Source organism: Sceloporus undulatus, chromosome 3 (genome assembly GCF_019175285.1).
Source record: "Sceloporus undulatus isolate JIND9_A2432 ecotype Alabama chromosome 3, SceUnd_v1.1, whole genome shotgun sequence".
NCBI classification, from domain to species: Eukaryota; Metazoa; Chordata; class Lepidosauria; order Squamata; family Phrynosomatidae; genus Sceloporus; species Sceloporus undulatus.
In genome coordinates, this window is record NC_056524.1 from 26,934,649 (window position 1) to 26,953,872 (window position 19,224).

Consider the following 19,224-nt stretch of genomic DNA (forward strand, 5'->3'; position numbering starts at 1 on the left):
ATTTTCTGAGAAAAACCCCATGATAACCCCTTAAGTCAGAAATGACTTGAACGCATACAACAACAACAAGGCTTAGTTGTTAGCTCTTACGTAGCAGCCAAAGCTCTTTTGAAGAGGCTATAAAAAAAAACCTATATGTAATTTTCCGGGTCATCATGGAATGTTTTTGATAATGGAATAAAAATCACAATAACACACACCACACACACACACACACACACACTATATTCTCTTACCCCTTTTCATTGATGACCCCGGACTGTATATATCGATTCCCCTTCCATCTGGCCCTTTTCTGTGTAGTATTACTATTGTGCTGTTTAATGTGTTTTATTGTTTATTGGAATGTTTTTATAAATAATTGTCGCCGCTTTCATCAAAATTTGGAACGGGGTTACAAATAAACTTACAGTATTATATTATTATATTATTAGATGCATTCTCAATTCTCTTTCACCTGCTTATGCACTCTCCTTCAAATACTGGCAGTGTGTTTTCTTTTTGCAAAGAGGTCATAGAAAAAAATCTGCTGGTGTTTGGAAAGAGAATACAGTATTATTTCTGTGTCATTCCCTTCCCCATCTCCAACTGGACTACAATTCCCATCTTCCCTGACAAGCGATTATGTAAATGGGGCTGATGCTCCAAAAAATCAGAGGTCACCAGCCCCACCACCACCACCATTGGGACACAAGCAGCTTATAAATGAAAAAGGCGATGACACTAATTTGTTGAAATATCACCTGCAAAATGCCAAATCACTATATCCTCTCTTTCTCTTAAGAAAATTTCACTCTACTGCCCTCCACTGATTCCTTATTATCAAATTTCCGTTTCCGTTGTTTTTAACTAACTGCCTAGAGATTTGACTGTATAAAACAGTATATAAATAAATATCAAGGAACGTACGGTACTATAATATGCTATGAATTCACACTTTTTTAATTTTCTGGTTTTACAGGGTTATTTTAAAAATTTTAAAGTCAGGTTCAACATTCTTTTTAACATTTTTATCTTTTAATTGTATTGTTAGCATGTAAACTTGTTTTAATATTATAATTTAATTCAATTTTCATATACTATTTTTATGCTTTTAATTGTACTGTTTCTTAATGTTGGAGATGTCAAGGCCTGCAGAAAAAGTAGGTGGGGGGGGAATGTCCGTGTTTTTCCTGAATTGTGTAAAATAAATATTTCCTTCCCATATCATCCTAAGGATAGAAACAACAAAATGCAGGCATCTTACTAATATCTCTATTTTTTCTCCTGTTTGTGTATGTAACATCTTGCGCTGATGAAGAGCTAGTGGAGCTTCAAAAGCTTGCAACACAGTTATATTGTGCATTTTGGTTGGCCAATAAAGATATCACTGTTTGTATATTTAACATATATATATTTCTGTTTTCTGCTTTATTTTGTGTATTGTAAGGCCACTGGGTATGTCACATAAAGTTTATGAGAGTACATACAGCAAATACCAGAAACGAAATGAAAATGAATCTCACTGCACCAGGAGTATCATTCATGCCAGAACAAGGTGCCCTTGGTTCAACTTCCACTTCCTTCTCCAAGTGGCCGTTACAGGAAGTGGCTTCATGGGTCAATCAAAATATAGTTTTGGCTCCATCCCACTGACAAAATAATCCGGTTTCACACCGCTTTAACCACCATGGCTCCTGTAATGGAATCCTGGGAATTGTTGTTTATTGTGGCACCAGAGTACCAGAGATCTGACAGAGAGCTAAATGTCTCACAAAACTACAATTCCCCAGATTCCACAGCGTGGAGCCTTGGCAGTTAAGCCGTCTCAAACCAGATCATTCTTTCAGTGTAGGTCCGAGACACACTGCAGAATAATCCAGTTCGGTAACGCTTTTAACTGCCCTGGCTCAATGCTAGGGGATTCTGAGAACTGTGGTTTTGTGAGACATTGGTCAGAGTGCTCTGATGTCACAATACACTACAATTCCCAGAATTCCCTAGCATTGACCTAGGACATTTAGAGCTGTCTCAACACTGGATATTTCTGCAACTGTTTTAGACCCTAGATCAGTGCTTCTCAAATAGTGGGGCGGGCGGCCCCCCAGGGGGGGCGCGAGGCTCCGTAAAGGGGGGCGCGAGGCTCTGTTATGCAGAGGTGTGTACTTATAACAATTTTATAGACAAATGATACTATTTACAGTCGCGCGGGGGGCGCCGAAAGTTTTCTTCTTCCTAGGGGGGGCATGACACGAAAATAATTGAGAAGCACTGCCCTAGATGCACCTTAGAAATTTTTCTTATAAGTTACAACTGTGGTTCAAAAGTGGCTTTTCCAACTCTGCATCTTATTCTATGATATAAACTCCACATATTATTATTATTATTCTTATTATTATTATTATTATTATTATTTCATAACCGCCTCTCCCCACAGATCGACGGCAGGAACATTAACACACACCAGTTATTAAGACATTAGTTAAAACACACATCCATTAAAAGGACAAACAAGACATGCACCTATTAAAAGAATTCTAAATTTTAAAATTCATCAGGTAAAATTCACAATTTAAGAATCACTGAATGCAGTTAACGGATCTAACGAGGGTGGTACGACTGCAAGATCATTCGTTAGTGTTTGCAAGGATAGGTATTGTGAAAATGTGTTGGAAGAAATGAAATGAAATAAACATATTTTATAAAAAAAATCCCAATAAGCCTACCAGAAGAGACTGGTCTTAATGCTCTTTTGAATTTGGACAATGCATTCAGCTGTCGAATCTCTTCCAGTCTGTCGTTCCCCAGTCCAGGGGTGGCTGTGATGTGGAATTATTATTATTATTATATTATTTATTATTATTATTATTTACTTAGATCCTCCGTGAAAATGGAGGGAGAAATGTATTTTAATATTGTAATACTTTAATTCTATTCTTGTTTTTAATTTTGTTCTTTTAATATGTGAGCCACTCGGGCCCATTCGCTTGCTATTATTAAAGCAGTTTTTTAATGTCTAAGCTTTATTGGCATGTTTACCTGTCTTTTAAACTTTTAAAAATAGTTATTGTTTGAAAAACAGAAAAAAACTGAAAAGATCACACAAATTCACCCAATGTAGACAGATTTACAAAACTTACAGAAACATTACTTACATAAAACTAACAAATAAAATGACTCCCTACCTCTAGTTCGTGAACTTTCTGATGCTTCTCATTCTTTAAATATTACAATAAAACTTTATTTGTTTCTTAATCCTTTATGCCATCATACACATTGCTCTCCCCATATTTGTTTAAAGTGTTATTGTAAATTAACCAATCTTGGCTGTATTTATCCAACAACTCATTTCTAATTGGGCTGTAAATTTATCTATTTCCATAAAGTTGTACATTTTTAGAAGTCAATCTGTCATATCTTTTTAAACTTTTGTTGTCTTTAAGTGTTTTATAACTGTTTCACATAGTGATTTTATTTGTTTTAAAATTCTGATTGTCAGCTTTTATTACTGTATATACTCATGTTATAAGTCTAGAAATTTAGGTCAAAAAACTAACCCCAAAAACCTGAGTCAACTTATCCATGGGTCAGTGTAAGTACTGTACTTTAACTCTTATTTAAAAGAATAACCATCTGCTGATGAAAAGCAAGAATTATGTTTGCTGGATTTTTGTAAGTTCTTTGACATTGTTTTGCTCTGCTTCATCCTTTGGATCCTTGCTAAATTTTACCTCGACTTATTCAGGGTCATAGCAAAATCCATAATTCTGGCCCCAAAACATGCCCTCGACTTATACATGAGGTTGACTTATATATGAGTATATACAGTAATTGATTCTGTCTGGAGCCGCCTTACATCCCACTCTGTGAGAAAGGCAGCATACAAATTAAATAAATAAGAGTAAAGAAACAACCCTTACTTAAGAAGTTTTTGGGTTTTTCAACAATTGCTACATAGCACACTTGATAGAGACAAGGGACAATCTCAGAATGAAAAGGGGTTAACAAAAATATTGTAAAATAGACCAAGTGAACCAATACCTGAGGTGGTGCCTTAGAAATACACTTAAAACTAATTTTTAACTTCTCATAGAGTAATTTTCAGAAGTTTTCAATCCCACTCTACATATAAAAATAAAACCTGCTGCATTCAATGGGGAATACCTCCCAACTGTGCATCTCCACTTCCCCATCCCTCCCCCAACCCTGCACTCAGTCGAAAAGGAGCAAAGAGAATTCTTCTTATCATTTATTTTCTTATTTATATGCCGCCTTTCTCCCAAATTGTCCCAAGGTGGCTCACAACAGATACTTTTAAAAAACAATGCTAGTTGAATAAACAGAATTAAAAACATCACATCAATAAAAACAATATTGTAGAGAAACTTGTAGCACCTTGAGACTTAACTAAAGAAAGAAGTTGGCAGCATGAGCTTTCCTAGACTTCAGTCTACTTCCTCAGATGCATTTAAATCACACAAGTTACAAATACAAAATCATTAAAAAAAAAAAGAACAGGCTAAGCTAAAAGTAGAAGAAACCCCTTAAAAACTATACAAAACCAACACCCCAATAAGAAACCTCCATGGCACAATTCCATACTAAAACCCTGCTTGAAAAGAAAAAAAAAATCACCTAAGAAAGTAGAATTGTGTCTATGAAAACTCATGCTGCCAACTTCTTTCTTTCAGTTAGTCTCAAAGGTGCTAAAATCTCTCTACATACTGATTTTCAAACAACATGGCTATATCTTTGAAAGAAAAAGTTTTGCCTGCTGGTGAAAGAAGAGCAAGGAGGAGGCCAGCCTAACTCTGTGGGAGGGAGTTCCAAAGATGGGAGCAGCACCAAGAAGGATCTTGTCCAATGTCTCACCCAAGCATGCTGTGATGGTGTGGGGACCAAGAGAAAGCCTTCCACTGAAGATCTCAGAGTTCTGGCAAGTTCACATGAAGAGTGTGATTTTTCAAATATTATTAATACCAGCCTCTTATCCATGCTTCTGGGTTATGTTTGGCTGAACAGCAAACGCAAGCTTGGAGAAACCCAATTGTTCTAAACATCTCAGAAGACAAAGGACCGACATGTGACAGTCACAGCATGTTATGTACCTGCTTGATGCTCTGCACGCTAGATGTCCCAGTGGCAACGGTCTTTCCTAACAAACAGTCCTCAGCCTCCTGAATGATTTCAAGCATAAAGATGATTTGTGAATAGGAACAGCTTGTAATTTAGAAGTGTTTGTGCAAGTAGACGTCGTCACCTTTGTTTACTGGCAAGGCTCCTGTGCCTTTAATTTATACAAACGACTGACATTCAAGATGCAGTTTCAAGAGACTGCAGCGTACATTGTAAAAAAACGCTTACTCTGGCTACTAAATTTCTGCTTGTCATGCAGCTACTAAACTCACAGAAATCATGCCAGAATAGTGAACATGCTAAATCTGCCTTTAGTTGGTATTATAACATGAAAGTTTTCCCCCTAAAATATGCATTGATAATATACCAACTTAGGTTAAATGGTTATAACCACCTACTGGTCAACTTAATGTTCTCTGTGTGTTAAAAGTGCTAATCCTTTGTGATCAGCTATTATTTCCCTGAAATGACTAAAATTATTTGCATTAAATATGAAGTATTAAACCATTCCTCTTATGCATGGATATAACAATACTATGACTCATGAGCAATACCCAGGTCACTTTTTCCAATTTAAAACACAAGTATAAATAGAGATGATCTAACTGCACTGAGGGGAGAAGGTGGGGATCCTACACAATAAATGTAACATTTATTGGAGTCAGTATTAAATGTCTAATGATGATATATGGTCAAGGGTAAGTTGCTCCAATAAGTGATCTTAGGGAAAACAGCGGTCTCAGCATATGCACTGGCCACAGTAAATACAATGGCATAGTAAAGGGTGTCCCCTATATTAAATGGTAACATTCAAGTTTTTTGGAATTTACTGTATGTACTCATGTATATGTATAAGCCTAAGAATTTTAGTCAAAAATTAACTCCAAAAAACTGGGCGACTTAGCCACGGATAAATGTAAGTACAGTGGTACCCCGGGATACGAAATCACCGCCTTACGAAATTTCCGGGTTACGAAAAAAAATCCATTAGAAAAAAAACTGTTTCGGTTACTTTTTTTTTCGGGTTATAGAAAAAAAAATTTGGTGCTTTTCGGCGCTTTTTCACACGGAATCGCGGCTTCCAGTGCTAGCGCCTATGGCAATTTCGGCTTGCGAAAGATTTCGGGTTACGAAGGGCTCCGCGGAACGGATTACTTTCGTAACCCGGTGGTACCACTGTACTGTACTTTTTAAGACTTATATATACCACATATCCTCAACTATACGTGGACCTCATGTATAAGTCGAGGCAGGTTTTGGGGGCCAAAATCATTTTGATATGACCTGTGGACAAGTCGAGGGTGAAAATTAAGGGCATGTAACAAAGGATGTAAAGACACATCTAGAGAGATTTCTCCCAGGTAAAAACATAGTATTTTGTTATTTGCAGTTTTTCCACATTCACGGGGGTCCTGTGCCCTAACCCCGCGAATGTGGAGGGACGAGTGTCTTTCGGTATTGGCCAAATATATCTCAGTTACATGACATCTTTCACCAACTGGGATCATCACAGATTTCTTGTATTGCAACACAGGACTGCAGCCTAACGATATAGAGACAGCAAGACCATTATGGCACCTTAAAATATATTTATATCTATATCTTATTCTAGCTTTTGTAAACTTTTGTAACATGCGTGCACTGGATGAAGCAGATCCTTGTGCACAAAAGCTTATGCTGGGGTGAAATTACACTGCCCTCCGATGGGGTGGAATGGCAATGCCTATCAGCCAGCCCATGATGAGGAATTCTGGGAGCTGAAATCCATCAACATCTGGAGGGCACCCAATTTCCATCCCTGGCTTATGCAACCATAAATGTTTTAGTCTTTAAGATGCCACAAGATTGCTTGTCTTATTGCTTTGCAACAACGACTAACATAGCTCGTTCTCTGCTGCATTACACTGAAACATGATTTCTTAGTGACATCAAAAATCTGAATTTAGTAGCTCTGCACACAGATTTAAGATGTTCAAAATCTTTGACTCTTATGGGCCAATGCACTGGGGAAAATTTGTCGTGCTGTGGTTTCACACTGTGCTTAAGGGTCAGTGTCCAGAGAAAAACGGCATATGTGGAGTTCCCATCTCCTTCCATACCCCCTCTGCTCCTCACACAACTTATCAGGACTGGAAATATTTATGAAGTGGACTATATAACCCAGGAAGGCATTAAAATCCCAATAAGCAATCTGCAGCCTGCCGCCGCAGTAATTCTCTAAGGCGAATGCCGTTGCAGGGATTTAATGACATTTTAATGCAAACCCTGCAAATAGGAGATTTCCTTCACATTGGTTCCCTTTGTCTTTGCACTTTTATTCGGACTAGACTCTGGCAGACCACAAGTTTTTAAAAACTGAAGAGAGAAAAATAGTATAACACTGAAAACATATTCTGGGCTTCCAACATGTTTCTGACTCTAAATCACATTTTCTTCTGCCAGATTCACCACACAGGCACGCCCACACATAAAAAAAAAATTCTGAGATGCAGCATTATTTTATTATTTTAACTAGCCTGACACAGGCATCAAGGCCAACCCAAGTAATTTTTCTACCTGGGCAGATGATGGAAATCTCTCAACCCTTTCCAAGTCACTCATGTCACCCAAAATACCCAATTTGTTGAGCACTTGAGGTTTAATAGTCCATAACCACCTCTCTCCATCACTATAGTTAAAAAAAAAACCCACAAATAACCAATAATTTGATATCCTTCTATGACATCTACAGTCTACTGCCAAGATGCCTCACTCTGCCCAACAATAGGACTGGCTATCAAGGTACAGTTTCTATACTTGGAACCTACTAATCTATATATCAAGGGAGTCAGGAGATGAACATATTGCAGCTAAATATTTTGTTCTCACTCACATTATTACTAATATACTATGATATTTGTGTATTTGGTATAGTGGTAGAGTACTGGGCGATGAGTCTGGAAAGCAGGTTCAAATGATATTCAAGCACACGTCTGATGTACTGGACAATGAGTCTGAAGAGCAAGGGTCAAATGTCCACTCGACATAACACCGGGCAGAGGCCTTTGTTAGAAAAGGTTCACCACACTGCCTTAAGGGCACCCTATGTCGAAAACTTGAGGCAAATAGCACAACCTATCTCAAATTCCTTAAAAAAAACCAAACAGGATGTTTGATTCATCACCTCACAGTATACCAGCACTGACAAAGCCATTTGCAGCCTGAACCAAAACCCTAACAGTCCATGCATACTCAATCCACAGTTTTAAAAGTCTTGCTACACCAAAAATACACCATACTTATTTAATGTGTTCCTGCTCAGTGCCAGTAAACCAGGGCATTTCGCTTTGTTCCTAGAAACAGATGAAGCAAAGCTACCACTAATCCATATGGCTGATCACAAATGTGACCACACAGGATTCTCACATGAATTTCACAAAATTCAAGCTCACCATCTCTCAATCACTGTCTACAACTTCCATTTCACCGTCAGTACGGACTAGGGGATGGTGGCAGCTGTAATTACAACATTTCGGAGGGTGCCAAGTTGGGAAAGCTGTTCAGCTGTTAGAGCCAAGGTAGTCGACTTCAGGGTTCCAGTAAGTACTTTATTTCAGAGGGAAGTGTAGTTCACAAACCAGTACTGAGTGCTGAATAATAATTCAGTGCGGCAGTAAAGGAAGATAATTCAAGACTACTGTGGCTCTCGGATAGCTGCACCCCAATTTTTTCATCTAGCTTATTTCAGAGGAAGGCAGAAGCTTAGACCAAACAACTGCTAGTTAGTAAGCATCACTGGTTGATCTTTATAAATCACCCAGGGAGAAATAGGCGACACCAATCCAAACTCTATATTCAACCCTGCTGATGACCGGCATTTTGAAATTTCAGTGGCACTGACTCTGAAACTTAACATGGCTGGAGGAAGACAAATCCTGGCCAAAAAAGGAGATGAATGGCATATTCTTGAAGGGGGCAAAGGACTGCTGCAGGACCCACTCTGGATCTAATGGAACTTCTGTGTTCAGTTGTCTCAAAGAATCAGCTGTGCAAGAAGAGAGACAATAATCTGAGGAGAATAACTGTTCTTGTATCCTGCTTCTGGGTTTCTGAAAGAATCTGTCCACTGTTGGAAACAGGAAACTGAACAAGATGAATCTAGGTTGATTCAACAGAGGTCTTCTTATGTTCTCGTGTCTTATCTACTAATTATGCTGATATTCCACTTGTACTCCAAGCATAGTTGGCAGGCTGTGGTGTCCCTTATTATAAGGTATGTCCCTTATTTAAAGAAAGTTTGTTCCTTCTAGGACTGGCTTTTTATAAGGGATGTCCCTAAGGAAAGCTTTTCCTTTTACACATACTGAAGAGAATGCTGAAACAAGCCATATTTTTAGTGTGGCCCTTCATAAAGGATGCACAGAGAATGTGCATCATGTAATTTATGAATAGTTTTACAGAGAAGCACATGGTACAATTCCCATCTTCCCTGACAAGCGATTATGTAAATGGGGCTGATGCTCCAAAAAATCAGAGGTCACCAGCCCCCCCCCCACCACCATTGGGACACAAAGCAGCTTATAAATGAAAAAGGCGATGACACTAATTTTGTTGAAATATCACCTGCAAAATGCCAAATCACTATATCCTCACTTTCTCTTAAGAAAATTTCACTCTACTGCCATCCACTGATTCCTTATTATCAAATTTCCATTTCAGTTGTTTTTAACTAACTGCTTAAGAGATTTGACTGAAATAAACAGTATATAAATATAAATATCAAGGAACGTACGGTACTATAATATAGCTATGAATTTCACACTTTTTTAATTTTCTGGTTTTACAGGGTTATTTTAAAATAGTTTTAAAGTCAGGTTCAACATTCTTTTTAACATTTTTATCTTTTTAATTGTATTGTTAGCATGTAACTTGTTTTAATATTATAATTTAATTAAATTTTCATATACTATTTTTGTATGCTTTTAATTGTACTGTTTCTTAATGTTGGAGATGTCAAGGCCTGCAGAAAAAGTAGGTGGGGGGGAAATGTCCGTGTTTTTCCTGAATTGTGCTAAAATAAAATATTCCTTCCCCATATCATCCTAAGGATAGAAACAACAAAATGCAGGCATCTTACTAATATCTCTATTTTTTTCTCCTGTTTGGTATGTAACATCTTGCCTGATGAAGAAGCTAGTGGAGCTTCAAAAGCTTGCAACAAGTATATTGTGCATTTTGGTTGGCCAATAAAGATATCACTGTTTGTATATTTAACCATATATATTTCTGTTTCTGCTTTATTTTGTGTATTGTAAAGGCCACTGGGTATGTACAATAAAGTTTATGATGAGTACATACAGCAAATACCAGAAACGAAATGAAAAATGAATCTCACTGCACCAGAGAGTATCATTCATGCCAGAACAAGGTGCCCTTGGTTCAAATGCCACTTCCTTCTCCAAAATGGCCGTTACAGGAAGTGGCTTCATGGGTCAATCAAAATATAGCTTTGGCTCCATCCTCACTGCAGAAATAATCCAGTTTCACACCGCTTTAACCACCATGGCTCCATGTTATGGAATCCTGGGAATTGTTGTTTATTGTGGCACCAGAGATATCTGACAGAGAAGGCTAAATGTCTCACAAAACTACAATTCCCAGAATTCCACAGCATGGAGCCTTGGCAGTTAAAGCTGTCTCAAACCGGATCATTTTTTCAGTGTAGGTCCGAGACACACTGCAGAAATAATCCAGTTCGGTAACACTTTTAACTGCCCTGGCTCAATGCTAGGGGATTCTGGGAACTGTAGTTTTGTGAGACATTGGTCAGAGTGCTCTGATGTCACAATACACTACAATTCCCAGAATTCCCTAGCATTGACCTAGGATAGTTAGAGCTGTCTCAAACTGGATTATTTCTGCAACATGTTTTAGACCCTAGATGCAGCCTTAGAAATATTTCTTATAGGTTACAACTGTGGTTCAAAAGTGGCTTTTCCAAACTCTGCATCTTATTCTATGATATAAACTCCACATTATTATTATTATTATTATTATTATTATTATTATTTACTTAGATCCTCCATGAAAATGGAGGGAGAAATGTATTTTAATATTGTAATACTTTAATTCTATTTCAGTGTACCAATTTTCTATGTTTTTAATTTTGTTCTTTTAATATTGTGAGCCACTCTGGGTCCCAATTCTGCTTTATTATTAAAGCAGTTTTTAATGTCTAAGCTTCTTATTGGCATGTTTACCTGTCTTTTAAAACTTTTAAAATAGTTTTTTATTGTTTGAAAAACAGAAAAAAATACTGAAAAGATTACTACAAATTCACCCAATGTATGTTACAGATTTACAAAACTTACAGAAACATTACTTACATAAAACATAACAAATAAAATGACTTCCTCACCTCTAGTTCGTGAACTTCTCTGATGCTTCTCATTCTTTAAATATATACAAATAAACTTTATTTCCCTGTATTTAGTGCAATATTTATATTATATGCACTGATTAGAAAAAAATTATTTGTTTCTTAATCCTTTATGCCATATACACATTGCTCTCCCCATATTTGTTTAAAGTGTTATTGTAAATTTAACCAATCTTGGCTGTATTTATCCAACAACTCATTTCTAATTGGACATGTAAATTTATCTATTTCCATAAAGTTGTACATTTTTAGAAGTCAATCTGTCATATCTTTTTAAACTTTTGGACGTCTTTTAAGTGATTTTATACTGTTTCACATAGTGATTTTATTTGTTTTAAAATTCTGATTGTCAAACTTTTATTTACTGTATATACTCATGTATAAGTCTAGAAATTTAGGTCAAAAAACTAACCCCAAAAACCTGAGTCAACTTATCCATGGGTCAGTGTAAGTACTGTACTTTAACTCTTATTTAAAAGAATGAACCATCTGCTGATGAAAAGCAAGAATTATGTTTGCTGGATTTTTGTAAGTTCTTTGACATTGTTTTGCTCTGCTTCATCCTTTGGATCCTTTGCTAAATTTTACCCTCGACTTATTCATGGGTCATAGCAAAATCCATAATTCTGGCCCCAAAACATGCCCTCAACATATACATGAGGTTGACTTATATATGAGTATATACAGTAATTGATTCTGTCTGGGAGCCGCCTTACATCCCACTCTGTGAGAAAGGCAGCATACAAATTAAATAAATAAAGAGTAAAGAAACAACCCTTACTTTAAGGAGTTTTTCCATTTTTTTCAACAATTGCTGCATGCACACTTGATAGAGACAAGTGTACAATCTCAGAATGAAAAGTGTGTTAACAAAAATATTGTAAAATAGACCAAGTGAACCAAATACCTGAGGTGTGCCTTAGAAATACACTTAAAACTAATTTTTAACTTCTCACTAGAATAATTTTCAGAAGTTTTCAATCCCACTCTACATATAAAAATAAAACCTGCTGCATTCAATGGGAAATACCTCCCAACTGTGCATCCTACTTGCCCATCCATCTCCCCCAACCCTCCACTCAGTCAAAAAGGAGCAAAGAGAATTCTTCTTAATCATTTATTTTTCTTATTTTATATGCCGCCTTTCTCCCAAATTGGTCCCAAGGTGGCTCACAACAGACACTTTAAAAAACAATGCTAGTTGAATAACAGAATTAAAAACATCACATCAATAAAACAAATATGTAGAGAGAACTTGTAGCACCTTTGAGACTAACTAAAAGAAAGAAGTTGGCAGCATGAGCTTTCCTAGACTTCAGTCTACTTCCTCAGATGCATTTAAATCAAACAAGTTACAAATACAAAATCATTAAAAAAAAAAGAACAGGCTAAGCTAAAAGTAGAAACCCCTTAAAAACATACAAAACCAACACCCCAATAAGAAACCTCCATGGGTACAATTCCATACTAAAACCCTGCTTGAAAAGAAAAAAAATCACCTAAGAAAGTAGAATTGTGTCTATGAAAACTCATGCTGCCAACTTCTTTCTTTCAGTTAGTCTCAAAGGTGCTAAAAATCTCTCTACATACTGATTTTACAAACTAACATGGCTATATCTTTGAAAAGAAAAAGTTTTGCCTGCTGGTGAAAGAAGAGCAAGGAGGAGGCCAGCCTAACCTCTTGTGGGAGGGAGTTCCAAAGAATGGGAGCAGCCACCAAGAAGGATCTTGTCCAATGTCCTCACCAAGCATGCATGTGATGGTGGTGGGACCAAGAGAAAGCCTTCCACTGAAGATCTCAGAGTTCTGGCAAGTTCACATGCAGAGATGTGATTTTTCAAATATTATTAATACCAGCCTCTTATCCATTGCTTCTGGGTTATGTTCTGGCTGAACAGCAAACGCAAGACTTGGAGAAACCCAATTGTTCTAAACATCTCAGAAGACAAAGGACCGACATGTGACAGTCACAGCATGTTATGTACCTGCTTGATGCTGCACGCTAGATGTCCCAGTGGCAACGATCTTTCCTAACAAACAGTCCTCAGCCTCCTGAATGATTTCAAGCATAAAGATGATTTGTGAATAGGAACAGCTTGTAATTTAGAAGTGTTTGTGACAAGTATGACGTCGTCACCTTTGTTTACTGGCAAGGCTCCTGTGCCTTTAATTTATACAAACTGACTGACATTCAATAGATGCAGCTTTCAAGAGACTGCAGCGTACATTGTAAAAAACGCTTACTCGGCTACTAAATTTCTGCTTGTCATGCAGCTACTAAACTCACAGAAATCATGCCAGAATAGTGAACATGCTAAATTCTGCCTTTAGTTGGTATTATAACATGAAAGTTTTCCCCCCTAAATATAGCATATGATAATAATACCAACTTAGGTTAAATGGTTATAACCACCTACTGGTCAACTTAATGTTCTCTGTGTGTTAAAAGTGCTAATCCTTTGTGATTCAGCTATTATTTCCCTGAAATGACTAAAATTATTTGCATTAAATATGAAGTATTAAACCATTCCTCTTATGCATGAGATATAACAATACTATGACTCATGAGCAATACCCAGGTCACTTTTTCCAAATTTATAAACACAAGTATAAATAGAGATGATCTAACTGCACTGAGGGGAGAAGGTGGGATCCTACAAATAAATGTAACATTTATTGGAGTCAGTATGAAATGTCTAATGATGATATATGGTCAAGGTCGTAAGTCTGCTCCAATAAGTGATCTTCGGAGAAAAACAGCTGTCTCAGCATAATGCACTGGCACAGTAAATACAATGGCATAGTAAAGTGGTGTCCCCTATATTAAATGGTAACAATCAAGTTTTTTTGGAATTTACTGTATGTACTCATGTATATGTATAGGCCTAGAAATTTTAGTCAAAAAATTGACTCCAAAAAAACTGGGCCGACTTAGCCACGGATAAATGTAAGTACTGTACTTTTTAAGACTTATATATACCACATATCCTCAACTATAAGTGGACCTCATGTATGTCGGCAGGTTTTGGGGGCCAAAATCATTTTGATATGACCTGTGGACAAGTCGAGGGTGAAAATTAAGGGCATGTAACAAAGGATGTAAAGACACATCTAGAGAGATGTTCTCCCAGGTAAAAACATGGTATTTTTGTTATTTGCAGTTTTTCCACATTCACGGGGGTCCTGTGCCCCTAACCCCAGCGAATGTGGAGGGACGAGTGTCTTTCCGGTATTGGCCAAATATATCTCAGTTACATGACATCTTTCACCAACTGGGATCATCACAGATTTCTTGTATTGCAACACAGGACTGCAGCCTAACTGATATAGAGACAGCAAAGACCATTATGGCACCTTAAAATATATTTATATCTATATCTATATTTCTAGCTTTTGTAAACTTTTGTAAACATGACATGCACTGGATGAAGCAGATCCTTGTGCACAAAAGCTTATGCTGGGGTGGAAATTACACTGCCCTCCAGATGGGGTGGAATGGCAATGCCTATCAGCCCAGCCCATGATGAGGAATTCTGGGAGCTGAAATCCATCAACATCTGGAGGGCACCCAATTTCCATCCCTGGCTTATGCAACAATAAATGTTTTAGTCTTTAAGATGCCACAAGATTGCTTGTCATTATTGCTTTGCAACAACAGACTAACATAGCTCGTTCTCTGCTGCCATTACACTGAAACATGATTTCTTAGTGACATCAAAAATCTGAATTTAGTAGCTCTGCACACAGGATTTAAGATGTTCAAAATCTTTGACTCTTATGGGCCAATGCACTAGGGGAACATTTGTCAGTGCTGTGGTTTCACACTGTGCTTAAGGGTCAGTGTCCAAGAGAAAAACGGCATATGTGGAGTTCCCATCTCCTTCCATACCCCCTCTGCTCCTCACACAACTTATCAGGACTGGAAATATTTATGAAGTGGACTATAATAACCCAGGAAGGCATTAAAATCCCAATAAGCAATCTGGCAGTCTGCCGCAGTAATTCTCTAAGGAGAATGCGCTTGCAGGGATTTAATGACATTTTAATGCAAACCCTGCAAATAGGAGATTTCCTTCACAGCTTGGTTCCCTTTAGTCTTTGCACTATTTATTCTGGACTAGACTCTGGCAGGACCAAAGTTTTTAAAAACTGAAGAGAGAAAAATAGTATAACACTGAAAACATATTCTGGGCTTCCAACATGTTTCTGACTCATAAATCACATTTTCTTCTGCCAGATTTCACACACAGGCACGCCCACACATAACAAAAAATTTCTGAGATGCAGCATTATTATTATTATTTTAAACTAGCCTGACACAGGCATCAAGGCCAACCCAAGTAATTTTTTCTACCTGAGGCAGATGATGGAAATCTTCAACCCTTTCCAAGTCACTCATGTCACCCAAAATACCCAATTTGTTTGAGCACTTGAGGTTTAATAGTCCATAACCACCTCTCTCCATCACTAATAGTAAAAAAAAATCCACAAATAACCAATAATTTGATATCCTTCTATGACATCTACAGTCTACTGCCTAAGATGCCTCACTCTGCCCAACAATAGGACTGGCTATATCAAGGTACAGTTTCTATACTTGGAACCTACTAGATTTCTATATATCAAGGGAGTCAGGAGATGAACATATTGCAGCTAAATATTTTGTTCTCACTCACAATTATTACTAATACGTATACTATGATATTTTGTGTATTTGGTATAGTGGTACGAGTACTGGGCGATGAGTCTGGAAAGCAAGGTTCAAATGATATTCAAGCACAAGTCTGATGTACTAGACAATGAGTCTGAAGAGCAAGGGTCAAATGTCCACTCGACCATAACACCTGGTGCCAGAAGGCCTTTTGGTTTAGTAAAAGGTTCACCATCACTGCCTTAAGGTCACCATACGTCTGAAACTACTTGGAGGCAAATAGCACATACATATCTCAAATTTCCTTCAAAAAAAACCAAACAGGATGTTTGATTCATCACCTCACAGTATACCAACACTGACCAAAGCCATTTTGCAGCCTGAACCAAAACCCTAACAGTCCATTGCATACTCAATCCAACAGTTTTAAAAGTCTTGCTACACCAAAAATACACCAATACTTATTTAACTGTGTTCCTGCTCAGTGCCACGTAAACCAGGGCATTTCGCTTTGTTCCTAGAAACAGATGAAGCAAAGCTACCACTAATCCATATGGCTGATCACAAATGTGACCACACAGGATTCTCACATTGAATTTCACATTGAAATTCAAGCTCACCATCTCTCAACTCACTGTCTACAACTTCCATTATCACCAGTCAGTAGGACTAGGGGATGGTGGCAGCTGTAATTCAACATTTCTGGAGGGTGCCAAGTTGGGAAAGCTGTTCCAGCTGTTAGAGCCAAGGGTAGTCAGACTTCAGGGTTCCAGTAAGTACTTTATTTTTCAGAGGGAAGTGTAGTTCACAAACCAGTACTGAGTGCTGAATAATAATTCAGTGAGGCAGTAAAGGAAGATAATTCAAGACTACTGTGCTCCTGAGCATAGCTGCACCCCAATTTTTTTTCATCTAGCTTATTTCAGAGGAAGGCAGAAGCTTTAGACCAACAACTGCTAGTTAGTAAGCATCACTGGTTGATCTATTATAAATCACCCAGGGAACTATTAGGCGACACCAATCCAAACTCTATATTCAACCATGCTGATGACCGGCATTTTGAAATTTCAGTGGCACTGACTCTGAAACTTAACATGGCTGGAGGAAGACAAATCCTGGCCAAAAAAAGGAAGATGAATGGCATATTCTTGAAGGGGGCAAAGGACTGCTGCAGGACCCACTTGGGATCTAAATGGAACTTCTGTGTTCAGTATGTCTCAAAGAATCAGCTGTGCAAGAAGAGAGACAATAATCTGAGGAGAATAACTGTTCTTGTATCCTGCTTCTGGGTTTCCTGAAAGAATCTGTCCACTGTTGGAAACAGGAAACTGAACAAGATGAATCTCAGGTCTGATTCAACAGAGGTCTTCTTATGTTCCTGTGTCTTATCTACTAATTATGCTGATATTCCACTTGTACTCCAAGCATAGTTGGCAGGTGTGGTGTCCCTTATTATAAGGTATGTCCCTTATTTAAGAAAGTTTGTTCCTTATAGGACTGGCTTTATTATAAGGGATGTCCCCTAATGGAAAGCTTTTCCTTTTACACATACTGAAGAAGAATGCTGAAACAAGCCATATTTTTAGTGTGGAGCCTTCATAAAGGATGCACAGAAATGTGTGCATCATGTAATTTATGAATAGTTTTACAGAGAAGCACATGGCTAAGTTAACAGCAATCATAACTTTCATTTTATATTTAGGTAGAAAATGATCTTGTTAATGGATACTTCCTGATTCTCATCCCTATATTCATGTAACGAATTCTGACTGTCTCTTATTGCTGTTTTAAAAACCTGGCAGCACTAGCTCCGTAGCAGCAAACATGTTCCTTCTTACTTTATTCTCACAACAATCCTGCGAAGTATGTCAGCCCTAATGAGTGTGATTGACCTAACGCCATCCAGTAAGTTTCATGGCTCGGTATCAATAAGAATCAGGCCCCAATCCAACACACTACACTGGCATGGTGAAGGCTTTGTGTTTAGAATTTCATAAACTATTCTAAGGGTTTTTAAACTTTATGCTCATTAACAGCTACAGAAGGTATGGTATCTATGCAGTATAATTTTTTCAAAGTTGTTCAGTTACAGAAATAAAATTCTGTACTATTTCAGAGATTCTAAAAAATGAGTGAAATCAAGAGAATGCCTAGGACAAGCCTTTCATGTTGTGTTCTAAGCCGAGTTAAGTGGGCATGATATTCTTTCTATTAGGTACCAGTCTATTACAGCTAAAAACAGACCATTTAACAAAAGCTGCTGCAGGTTCACATGAGATGAGATGTCCTACACTCCAGTAAATTCTGTACATGAAACTGCATGACACGTGCAACTACTTTACCATATGAAACATTTCAGCACATACACTTGCATGCCTTTCGACTCATGGTGACCCTAAGGCACCTATCACAGGATTTTCTTGGCAAGATTTGTTCAGAGAGGGTTTACCTTTGCCTACCTCTGAGGATGAGAGCATGTGACTTGCCCAAGGATACCCAGTGTGTTTCCATGGCTGAGCAGGGATTCAAATCCTGCTCTTCAAATTCCTAATTCAACACTCAAACAACTACACAATGCTGACCCTAACACATACACTAGGAAGCTGCAAGAAACTGCAGTCTTCCCAACACATGTCCATCTTAATAAGTGTTCAACCAAATATAGCAATCTACAGAAACTTTCCCCAACCTGAGGCCTTCCAGGTATGTCAAACTGCAGTTCCCATCATGTCCAACCACCACACTCAATATGGCTGGGGATGATGATGGGGACTGTAGCCCAGCACATCAGGAGGGTGTCAGGTTAGAGAATTCTGCTGAAAGTTGTCGGGTATGATTCAATGCACATAAAACATTGGTTTTAGTGTTGTGTGCAGTGATGCTACTCGATGTGATGGTCCCTGAACTGGTGCCTGAGCCATTGGCTGCCTGTCTGTGGTGAGTTTCCAGGAAAAAAACAATTTTAGTCAATGGCCACATATATGACACTAGTCCTTGCCACACTGGAGTACTATTAATGCACCCCACTTCTGGCAGCTTC

General features: G+C 37.8%; 1 protein-coding gene across 5 annotated transcripts in view; it reads right to left on the reverse strand.

Moving 5' to 3' along the window:
- ARHGAP20 (Rho GTPase activating protein 20) overlaps positions 1-19,224 on the reverse strand; it is a 118,535-nt gene that overhangs the window by 94,359 nt on the left and 4,952 nt on the right. The window contains exon 1 of one of the 5 annotated variants that reach the window (XM_042460164.1): positions 17,279-17,377. The exons of 1 other annotated variant lie outside the window; for it this stretch is intronic. The gene's annotated coding sequence lies outside the window, so the exon portion shown is untranslated. Of the gene's footprint in view, positions 1-236; positions 258-10,494; positions 10,514-13,211; positions 13,237-17,278; positions 17,378-19,224 lie in introns of those variants that run through there. 3 more of the 5 variants (XM_042460166.1, XM_042460167.1, XM_042460163.1) reach the window with 3 other exon arrangements.